Source organism: Oncorhynchus keta, chromosome 34 (genome assembly GCF_023373465.1).
Source record: "Oncorhynchus keta strain PuntledgeMale-10-30-2019 chromosome 34, Oket_V2, whole genome shotgun sequence".
NCBI lineage: Eukaryota > Metazoa > Chordata > Actinopteri > Salmoniformes > Salmonidae > Oncorhynchus > Oncorhynchus keta.
In genome coordinates, this window is record NC_068454.1 from 81,848,011 (window position 1) to 81,859,063 (window position 11,053).

Genomic DNA, 11,053 nt, shown 5'->3' on the forward strand with positions numbered 1-11,053 from the left:
CACGGCCGGATGTGATGCAGCATGGAGTCTTTCGAATCTTCTTGTGATGCTAAGTGCACAACACCAAGTCAGCAACTGTAAATACGACAAGGTCACCTGGCAGGTCTGACTATTTGGGACACAGTTCCTTATTCCACCAATCAGGACACTGTATCAGTTCATTATTACAGGGACCTGTAAGAGGTGTGTGTCTGTGTGAGAAGCAGTCATATCTGTGTCTCAGCTAAGCTCCTCTAAAAAGCATACTACTAGACATTCTCAGACAGGAAGCAGTCATATATGTGTCTCAGCTAAGCTCCTCTAAACAGCTTACTACTAGACATTCTCAGACAGGAAGCAGTCATATCTGTGTCTCAGCTAAGCTCCTCTAAACAGCTTACGACTAGACATTCTCAGACAGAAAGCAGTCATATCTGTGTCTCAGCTAAGCTCCTCTAAACAGCTTACTACTAGACATTCTCAGACAGGAAGCAGTCATATCTGTGTCTCAGCTAAGCTCCTCTAAACAGCTTACTACTAGACATTCTCAGACAGGAAGCAGTCATATCTGTGTCTCAGCTAAGCTCCTCTAAACAGCTTACTAGTAGACATTCTCAGACAGGAAGCAGTCATATCTGTGTCTCAGCTAAGCTCCTCTAAACAGCTTACTACTAGACATTCTCAGACAGGAAGCAGTCATATCTGTGTCTCAGCTAAGCTCCTCTAAACAGCTTACTACTAGACATTCTCAGACAGGAAGCAGTCATATCTGTGTCTCAGCTAAGCTCCTCTAAACAGCTTACTATAGACATTCTCAGACAGGAAGCAGTCATATCTGTGTCTCAGCTAAGCTCCTCTAAACAGCTTACTATAGACATTCTCAGACAGGAAGCAGTCATATCTGTGTCTCAGCTAAGCTCCTCTAAACAGCTTAATACTAGACATTCTCAGACAGGAAGCAGTCATATCTGTGTCTCAGCTAAGCTCCTCTAAACAGCTTACTACTAGACATTCTCAGACAGGAAGCAGTCATATCTGTGTCTCAGCTAAGCTCCTCTAAACAGCTTACTATAGACATTCTCAGACAGGAAGCAGTCATATCTGTGTCTCAGCTAAGCTCCTCTAAACAGCTTACTACTAGACATTCTCAGACAGGAAGCAGTTCATAAAGTTAAAGGTTAAAGTCTGCTTTGAGTGAGAATCTTTTCAAGTCCTTTGTAATCCCCACCTCCACCCTTACAGATTGTTCAGTCTGCCGGCTGGTTTTGACTGTGCGGTGATGAGTCCAGTAGCCAGTTGTATGGTTCTACAGAGATGAGCCTTTAGCTTGTAGTAACAGTAAGAACTCTAATAGGGGCTTAGCACTGAATATTCATACATACATTACAACCTACAGTACTTTGGTTCCTGTGTCCTGTTCATGGTTGCCATTCTGTGACTATCATGTTATATTATACTATAATAATGGTATATTAATTTATTACACCCCTTAGTTACACTCACTTCTCCTGTCCCCCTGTTTCTCTATTGGCTTGGCCTGTTGTAGGGGCGGGGAGATTAGACAATGATTAGGTTCAATAAAGTATTGCGTGTTAATGTTGAGTTAACGTTTGACCTGTCTGGATTGGGCAGTAGTGCTCACACTACAGTCGAAGGAGTGAAACGGGAACTCTTAAGCAAGGTATGTCTCTCCCTCTTCCTCTCTCACTCTTTCTCTCCCTATCTCTCTCTTTCTCTCTCTCTCTCTCTCTGTCTTTTTCTGTGTCATCAATGTTGAGTTGAAGCCTGTATCTACGTTGGTTACTTCTGTTTTCTATATGCGTGTTTAATATTGAGCATTTTCCATTAGGGGATTTCTTTTGGGGTGTGTGTTGTGATCTTGACTTGACTTTGCCAGGGCCTGTGTGTATATATGGCATCTTGAAGTCTGTTATTGAGCACCACTGTCCTGGGGCCACTGTGGCCTCTGGGCTCTGGTTTCTGGGTCAGACACAGGGGCCTGGGTTTGATCAGTCTGGTCTGGTTTGGTCTGGTCTTAGGGGCAGAAAGACACTAAAGGTCACTCAGTGTCGGCCTTCTAGAGACAGGCCTACATCAGGCCTCACACAAAGTTAGAAAAATGCATTCTACAGGTTGAGATTCATCTGTTTTTATAAAGGAGACATGTCCCAACATGTCAGAGTAGTGTGTTTCCTTTAGTCCTCCATTTGGTGCTTGTCTGGAAGTGCTGGTTTGCTGTGTTCTGATCCCCATGTGTTGAGCATGATTAGTTCTGGCGATTCTGGCGTGTGTCAGTCAGCCAGTCAGAGGGACAGAACTCCTGGTGACACAGAGAGTGCAGAGAGCCAGCGGGAGAGAGATGTAACAGGTGACTAACGGAAGACAATTTGTGTTTTAGGAGAAGGTCGTAGAAAAGGTCGTAGCAGTAGGTAAATAGTGATACAGGTAATGGAAGTTCTATGTAGACACCACAGGAGGTTGGTGGCACCTTAGTAGGGGAGGACAGGCTCATAGTAATGGCTGGCATGGAATAAATGGAATGGTATCGAACTCATCAAACACATGGTTTCTATGTGTTTGATACCATTCACTCCATTCCAGCCATTATTATGAGTCATCCTCCCCTCAGCAGCCATCTGAAGTAGGGGAAGTGAAATGGAGTGTCAGGTGGAGCCTATCGTGCTGTGAGCGAAGCAAAGGTCATCTGCAGCGGCAAGCCTCAAAGTCACATTCACACTCTTAATGTCCCCCTATTACCTCTCTCTGCCCTCTGCAAGACTGGTCATACACATAGACTCACACGTACTGGACACACTATAGACTCACATGTACTGGACACACATAGACTCACACGTACTGGACACACTATAGACTCACATGTACTGGACACACTATAGACTCACGTGTACTGGACACACTACAGACTCACATGTACTGGACACACTATAGACTCACATGTACTGGACACACTATAGATTCACATGTACTGGACACACTACAGACTCACATGTACTGGACACACTATAGACTCACATGTACTGGACACACTATAGACTCACACGTACTGGACACACTATAGACTCACATGTACTGGACACACTATAGACTCACGTGTACTGGACACACTACAGACTCACATGTACTGGACACACTATAGACTCACATGTACTGGACACACTATAGACCCACACGTACTGGACACACTATAGACTCACATGTACTGGACACACTATAGACTCACACGTACTGGACACACTACAGACTCACATGTACTGGACACACTATAGACTCATATGTACTGGACACACTATAGACTCACACGTACTGGACACACTACAGACTCACATGTACTGGACACACTATAGACTCACACGTACTGGACACACTATAGACTCATGTACTGGACACACTATAGACCCACACTTACTGGACACACAATAGACTCATACGTCCTGGACACACTGTAGACCCACATGTACTGGACACACTATAGACTCACATGTACTGGACACACTACAGACTCACATGTACTGGACACACTATAGACTCACATGTACTGGACACACTATAGACTCACACGTACTGGACACACTATAGACTCACATGTACTGGACACACTACAGACTCTCATGTACTGGACACACTATAGACTCACACGTACTGGACACACTATAGAGTCACATGTAGTGGACACATTATAGATTCACATGTACTGGACACACTATAGTCTCACATGTACTGGACACACTATAGACTCACACGTACTGGACACACTATAGAGTCACATGTAATGGACACATTATAGACTCACATGTACTGGACACACTATAGTCTCACATGTACTGGACAGACTGTAGACTCACATGTACTGGACACACTATAGACTCACATGTACTGGACACACTATAGACTCACATGTAGTGGACACATTATAGACTCACATGTAGTGGACACATTATAGACTCACATGTACTGGACACACTATAGACTCACATGTACTGGACAGACTGTAGACTCACATGTACTGGACACACTATAGACTGACATGTAAAACACACTGACACAGATGGAGAATCAGGTAAAACACACTGACACCAATAGAGAAACGGGTAAAACTGTCACGTATACTCCCTCCCTCTAGGTCATCAGGCTGCTGATTATATCCCACACCTGTCACCATCGTCTCACACACCAGCGCATCATGACACTCACCTGGACTCCATCACCTCCTTGATTATCTTCCCTAAATCTGTCACTCCTCTTGGTTCTTTCCTCAGGTGTTATTGACTCTGATTCATGCCGGTGCGTTGTTTGTGTTTTGTGTTTATTGTTTTGTTTATTTAATAAAACATTCACTCCCTGTACTTGCTTCCCGACTCTCAGCGCACATCGTTACAAAAACACACTGACACAGATAGAGAAACGGGTAAAACACACTGACACCGATAAAGAAACAGGTAAAACACACTGACACCGATAAAGAAACAGGTAAAACACACTGACACCGATAAAGAAACAGGTAAAACACACTGACACCGATAAAGAAACAGGTAAAACACACTGACACCGATAAAGAAACAGGTAAAACACACTGACACCGATAAAGAAACAGGTAAAACACACTGACACCGATAAAGAAACAGGTAAAACACACTGACACAGGTAGAGAAACAGGTAAAACACACTGACACGGAGAAACAGGTAAAACACACTGACACAGACAGAAAAACAGGTAAAACACACGGACACAGACAGAAAAACAGGTAAAACACACTGACACAGACAGAAAAACAGGTAAAACACACTGACACAGACAGAAAAACAGGTAAAACACACTGACACAGACAGAAAAACAGGTAAAACACACTGACACAGACAGAAAAACAGGTAAAACACACTGACACAGACAGAAAAACAGGTAATGTCATGTAATGCCTGTCATGGAGACGTGTACATAACAGAATGTCCTGTAGCCTGTCATGGAGACGTGTACATAACAGAATGTCCTGTAGTCTGTCATGGAGACGTGTACATAACAGAATGTCCTGTAGCCTGTCATGGAGACGTGTACATAACAGAATGTCCTGTAGCCTGTCATGGAGACGTGTACATAACAGAATGTCCTGTAACCTGTCACGGAGACGTGTACATAACAGAATGTCCTGTAGCCTGTCATGGAGACGTGTACATAACAGAATGTCCTGTAGCCTGTCATGGAGACGTGTACATAACAGAATGTCCTGTAGCCTGTCATGGAGACGTGTACATAACAGAATGTCCTGTAGCCTGTCATGGAGACGTGTACATAACAGAATGTCCTGTAGCCTGTCATGGAGACGTGTACATAACAGAATGTCCTGTAGCCTGTCATGGAGACGTGTACATAACAGAATGTCCTGTAGCCTGTCATGGAGACGTGTACATAACAGAATGTCCTGTAACCTGTCATGGAGACGTGTACATAACAGAATGTCCTGTAGCCTGTCATGGAGACGTGTACATAACAGAATGTCCTGTAGCCTGTCATGGAGACGTGTACATAACAGAATGTCCTGTAGCCTGTCATGGAGACGTGTACATAACAGAATGTCCTGTAGCCTGTCATGGAGACGTGTACATAACAGAATGTCCTGTAACCTGTCATGGAGACGTGTACATAACAGAATGTCCTGTAGCCTGTCATGGAGACGTGTACATAACAGAATGTCCTGTAACCTGTCATGAAGACGTGTACATAACAGAATGTCCTGTAGCCTGTCATGGAGACGTGTACATAACAGAATGTCCTGTAGCCTGTCATGAAGACGTGTACATAACAGAATGTCCTGTAACCTGTCATGGAGACGTGTACATAACAGAATGTCCTGTAGCCTGTCATGGAGACGTGTACATAACAGAATGTCCTGTAGCCTGTCATGAAGACGTGTACATAACAGAATGTCCTGTAACCTGTCATGAAGACGTGTACATAACAGAATGTCCTGTAGCCTGTCATGGAGACGTGTACATAACAGTATGTCCTGTAGCCTGTCACGGAGACGTGTACATAACAGAATGTCCTGTAGCCTGTCACGAAGACGTGTACATAACAGAATGTCCTGTAGCCTGTCATGGAGACGTGTACATAACAGAATGTCCTGTAGCCTGTCATGGAGACGTGTACATAACAGAATGTCCTGTAGCCTGTCATGAAGACGTGTACATAACAGAATGTCCTGTAACCTGTCATGAAGACGTGTACATAACAGAATGTCCTGTAGCCTGTCATGGAGACGTGTACATAACAGTATGTCCTGTAGCCTGTCACGGAGACGTGTACATAACAGAATGTCCTGTAGCCTGTCATGAAGACGTGTACATAACAGAATGTCCTGTAGCCTGTCATGGAGACGTGTACATAACAGAATGTCCTGTAGCCTGTCATGGAGACGTGTACATAAGAGAATGTCCTGTAGCCTGTCATGGAGACGTGTACATAACAGAATGTCCTGTAGCCTGTCATGGAGACGTGTACATAACAGAATGTCCTGTAGCCTGTCATGGAGACGTGTACATAACAGAATGTCCTGTAACCTGTCATGGAGACGTGTACATAACAGAATGTCCTGTAGCCTGTCATGGAGACGTGTACATAACAGAATGTCCTGTAGCCTGTCATGGAGACGTGTACATAACAGAATGTCCTGTAGCCTGTCATGAAGACGTGTACATAACAGAATGTCCTGTAACCTGTCATGAAGACGTGTACATAACAGAATGTCCTGTAGCCTGTCATGGAGACGTGTACATAACAGTATGTCCTGTAGCCTGTCACGGAGACGTGTACATAACAGAATGTCCTGTAGCCTGTCATGAAGACGTGTACATAACAGAATGTCCTGTAGCCTGTCATGGAGACGTGTACATAACAGAATGTCCTGTAGCCTGTCATGGAGACGTGTACATAACAGAATGTCCTGTAACCTGTCATGGAGACGTGTACATAACAGAATGTCCTGTAGCCTGTCATGGAGACGTGTACATAACAGAATGTCCTGTAGCCTGTCATGGAGACGTGTACATAACAGAATGTCCTGTAGCCTGTCATGGAGACGTGTACATAACAGAATGTCCTGTAGCCTGTCATGGAGACGTGTACATAACAGAATGTCCTGTAGCCTGTCATGAAGACGTGTACATAACAGAATGTCCTGTAGCCTGTCATGGAGACGTGTACATAACAGAATGTCCTGTAGCCTGTCATGGAGACGTGTACATAACAGAATGTCCTGTAGCCTGTCATGAAGACGTGTACATAACAGAATGTCCTGTAGCCTGTCATGGAGACGTGTACATAACAGAATGTCCTGTAGCCTGTCATGGAGACGTGTACATAACAGAATGTCCTGTAGCCTGTCATGGAGACGTGTACATCAACGTTTTGATTGTGTGTGTTATGGAGTATATTTACATGTTAGTCATTTAGTAGATGCTATTATTCAGAGTGACTTACAATAAGTGTGTTCATCTTAAGACACTGTAGCTAGGTGAGACAACAACACATCACAATCGTATCTGGTACATTTTCCCTCAACAAAGTATTTATCAGCAAAGTCCGTGCTAGTGGAGAAAGAGAAGTACCTTTTTTTGGGGTGGGGTTTAGATGTTTTCGAAAGATGGACAAGGACTCTTCGGAAAGCATTCAGACCCCTTGACTTTTTCCACATTTTGTTATGTTACAGCCTTATTCTAAAATGGATTAACTACATGTTTTTCCTCATCAATCTACATTACAATCCTTATTTACATAAGTATTCAGGCCCTTTGCTATGAGACTCGAAATTGAGCTCAGGCGCATCCTGTTTCCATTGATCATCCTTGATGTCACGTTCTGACCTTAATTTATTATGTTTTTGTGTTAGTTTGGTCAGGGCGTGAGTTGGGGTGGGTAGTCTATGTTCTTTTTTCTATGTTGTGTTTATGTGTTTGGCCTGGTATGGTTCTCAATCAGAGGCAGGTGTCATTCGTTGTCTCTGATTGAGAATCATACTTAGGTATCCTGTTTTTCCCATTTTAGTTGTGGGTGATTGTTTTCTGTCTCTGTGTCTTCACCAGACAGAACTGTTTCGTTTTTCGTTTCTGTCTTTCACTTTGTTATTTTGTATTTTCGTGTTCAGTGTCTTTTCATTAAAAATGACGAACACTTACCACGCTGCACATTGGTCCGATCTGTCATACTCCTCGTCAGAGGAAGACAAATTTCGTTACACTTGAGATGTTTCTACAACTTGATTTGAGTACACCTGTGGTAAATTTAATTGATTTGACATGATTTGGAAAGGCACACACCTGTCTATAAAAGTTCCCACAATTGACAGTGCATGTCAGAGCCAAAACCAAGCCATGAGGTCGAAATAATTGTCCGTAGAGCTCAGAGACAGGATTGTGTCAAGGCACAGATCTGGGGAAGGTTACCAAAACATTTCTGCAGTGTTGAAGGTCCCCAAGAACACATTGGCCTCCATCATTCTTAAATGGAAGAAGTTTGGAACCACCAAGACTCTTCCTAGAGCTGGCCTCCCGGCCAAACTGAGCAATCGGGGTAGAAGGGCCGTGGTCAGGGAGGAGACCAAGAATCCAATGGTCACTCTGACAGAGCTCTAGAGTTCCTATGTGGACATGGGAGATACTTCCAGAAGGACAACCATCTCTGTAGCACTCTACCAATCAGGCCTTTATGGTAGAGTGGCCAGACGGAAGTCACTCCTCAGTAAAAGGCACGACAGCCCGCTTGGAGTTTGCCAAAAGGCACGTAAAGACTCTCAGACCATGAGAAACAGATTCTCTGGTCTGATGAAACCAAGATTGAACTCTTTGGCCTGAATGCCAAGTGTCTGGAGGAAACCTGGCACCATCCTTATGGTCAAGCATGGTGGTGGCAGCATCATGCTGTGGGAATGTTTTTCAGCGACAGGGACTGGGAGACAAGTCAGGATCGAGGCAAAGATGAACGGAGCAAAGTACAGAGAGATCCTTGATGAAAACCTGCTCCAGAGCGCTCAGGACCTCAGACTGTGGCGAAGGTTCAGCTACCAACAGGACAATGACCCTAAGCACACAGTCAAGACAACGCAGGAGTGGCTTCGGGACAAGTCTCTGAACGTACTTGAGTGGCCCAGCCAGAGCCTGGACTTGAACCCGATCGAACATCTCTGGACAGACCTGAAAATAGCTGTACAGTAACGCTCACCGTCCAACCTGACAGAGCTTGAGAAGATCTGCAGAGATGAATGGGAGAAACTCCCCAAATACAGGTGTACCAAGCTTGTAGCATCATACCCAAGAAGACTTGAGGCTGTAATCGCTGCCAAAGGTACTTCAACAAAGTACTGAGTCAAGTGTCTTAATACTTATGTAAAGGTGATCGTTCCGTTTTTTATTTGTAAGAAATTAGTAAAATGTTCTAAAAACCTGTTTTCACATTGTCATTATTGGGTATTGTGTGTAGATTAATGAGGGGGAAATAAAACAATTTAATCAATTTTAGAATGTGGCTGTAACGTAACAAAATGTGGAAAAAGTCAAGGGGTCTGAATACTTTCCGAAGGCACTGTGTATATATTTCTCTCTCTATATATATATATATATATATATATATATATATATACATATATATATATATATTTGTAAGGTTGACAGGTGTGTGGGTGTGTGTTGTGAATCCTCATGAGTGTTAATAGTGAAGGAGTGTCAGTAGAGATAAGAATTGGCTCTCAGTAGATGTATTCTGTTCCTCATATCTGTCTCTGTCTCTCTATGACTGTGCTGCTGTTGAGGCAAGGAGGAGCTCACAGACGGACACTATTTCAATCTACAGTAATACACACACCTTTAGGGTGGTTTTACTCTCTCTGTTCACCTGCCCTAAACTGTTATATCAGGCTTTGAGGTTACTGTCAGGTCATGGGGGGGTCTGACACCTGAGTGTCCTGTCACTAACGAATGAGTCACGTCTGGAGGGGGAGGGGGGTGGTAGTCATCCAGTCATCTTCAAAAGGGAATACTTCCTCTAGATAGCCTAGCTACCTGTCCCCTCTCTGCCCCTAGAGCTTAAAACTCCCATGTATGGTCAGTCATGGCTGCCGCTGGCTCAGATTTTTCTAACTAGGAGGCGGGGCTTTCTGGTTGAGTGGGAGGAGTCCTGCACATGAAGGCCATTGACTTCCCCATCAGCTCAAAGTCTGTCTGATAACGAGAGAGATAGTGTGGTCCTTGCAGGGGACAGTTGGACTACAGTACACTCCCTTAGTGGATCCCTGTTACTGATACTAAGAGAGAGAGAGATAGTGTGGTCCCGGCAGGGGACAGTTGGACTACAGTACACTCCCTTAGTGGATCCCTGTTACTGATACTAAGAGAGAGAGATAGTGTGGTCCTGGCAGGGGACAGTTGGACTACAGTACACTCCCTTAGTGGATCCCTGTTACTGATACTAAGAGAGAGAGAGATAGTGTGGTCCCGGCAGGGGACAGTTGGACTACAGTACACTCCCTTAGTGGATTCCTGTTACTGATACTAAGAGAGAGAGAGATAGTGTGGTCCTGGCAGGGGACAGTTGGACTACAGTACACTGCCTTAGTGGATCCCTGTTAGTGATACTAAGAGAGAGAGAGATAGTGTGGTCCCAGCAGGGGACAGTTGGACTACAGTACACTCCCTTAGTGGATCCCTGTTACTGATACTAAGAGAGAGAGATAGTGTGGTCCTGGCAGGGGACAGTTGGACTACAGTACACTCCCTTAGTGGATCCCTGTTACTGATACTAAGAGAGAGAGAGATAGTGTGGTCCCGGCAGGGGACAGTTGGACTACAGTACACTCCCTTAGTGGATCCCTGTTACTGATACTAAGATAGAGCCTGTTTGCCCTTGAGTCTAGTCCTTCAAGTGAATTAGTAACAGACTCTAATACCAGGGAATGTGCTGAAAAACTAACCACTTCTCACCACTGGTGGACCCCTACACAAATACACAGAAACACACAGAAACACAAACGCATGCACACACACACACGCACGCACGCACGCACGCACGCAC

At 44.4% G+C, this 11,053-nt stretch overlaps 1 protein-coding gene across 1 annotated transcript in view; it reads left to right on the top strand.

The window, feature by feature from the left end:
• Positions 1-1,575: 1,575 nt before the first annotated feature.
• Positions 1,576-11,053, top strand: part of cdh17 (cadherin 17, LI cadherin (liver-intestine)) — a 42,132-nt gene continuing 32,654 nt past the window's right edge. Inside the window, exon 1 of the mRNA XM_052495585.1 lies at positions 1,576-1,660. The gene's annotated coding sequence lies outside the window, so the exon portion shown is untranslated. The remainder of the gene's footprint in view (positions 1,661-11,053) is intronic.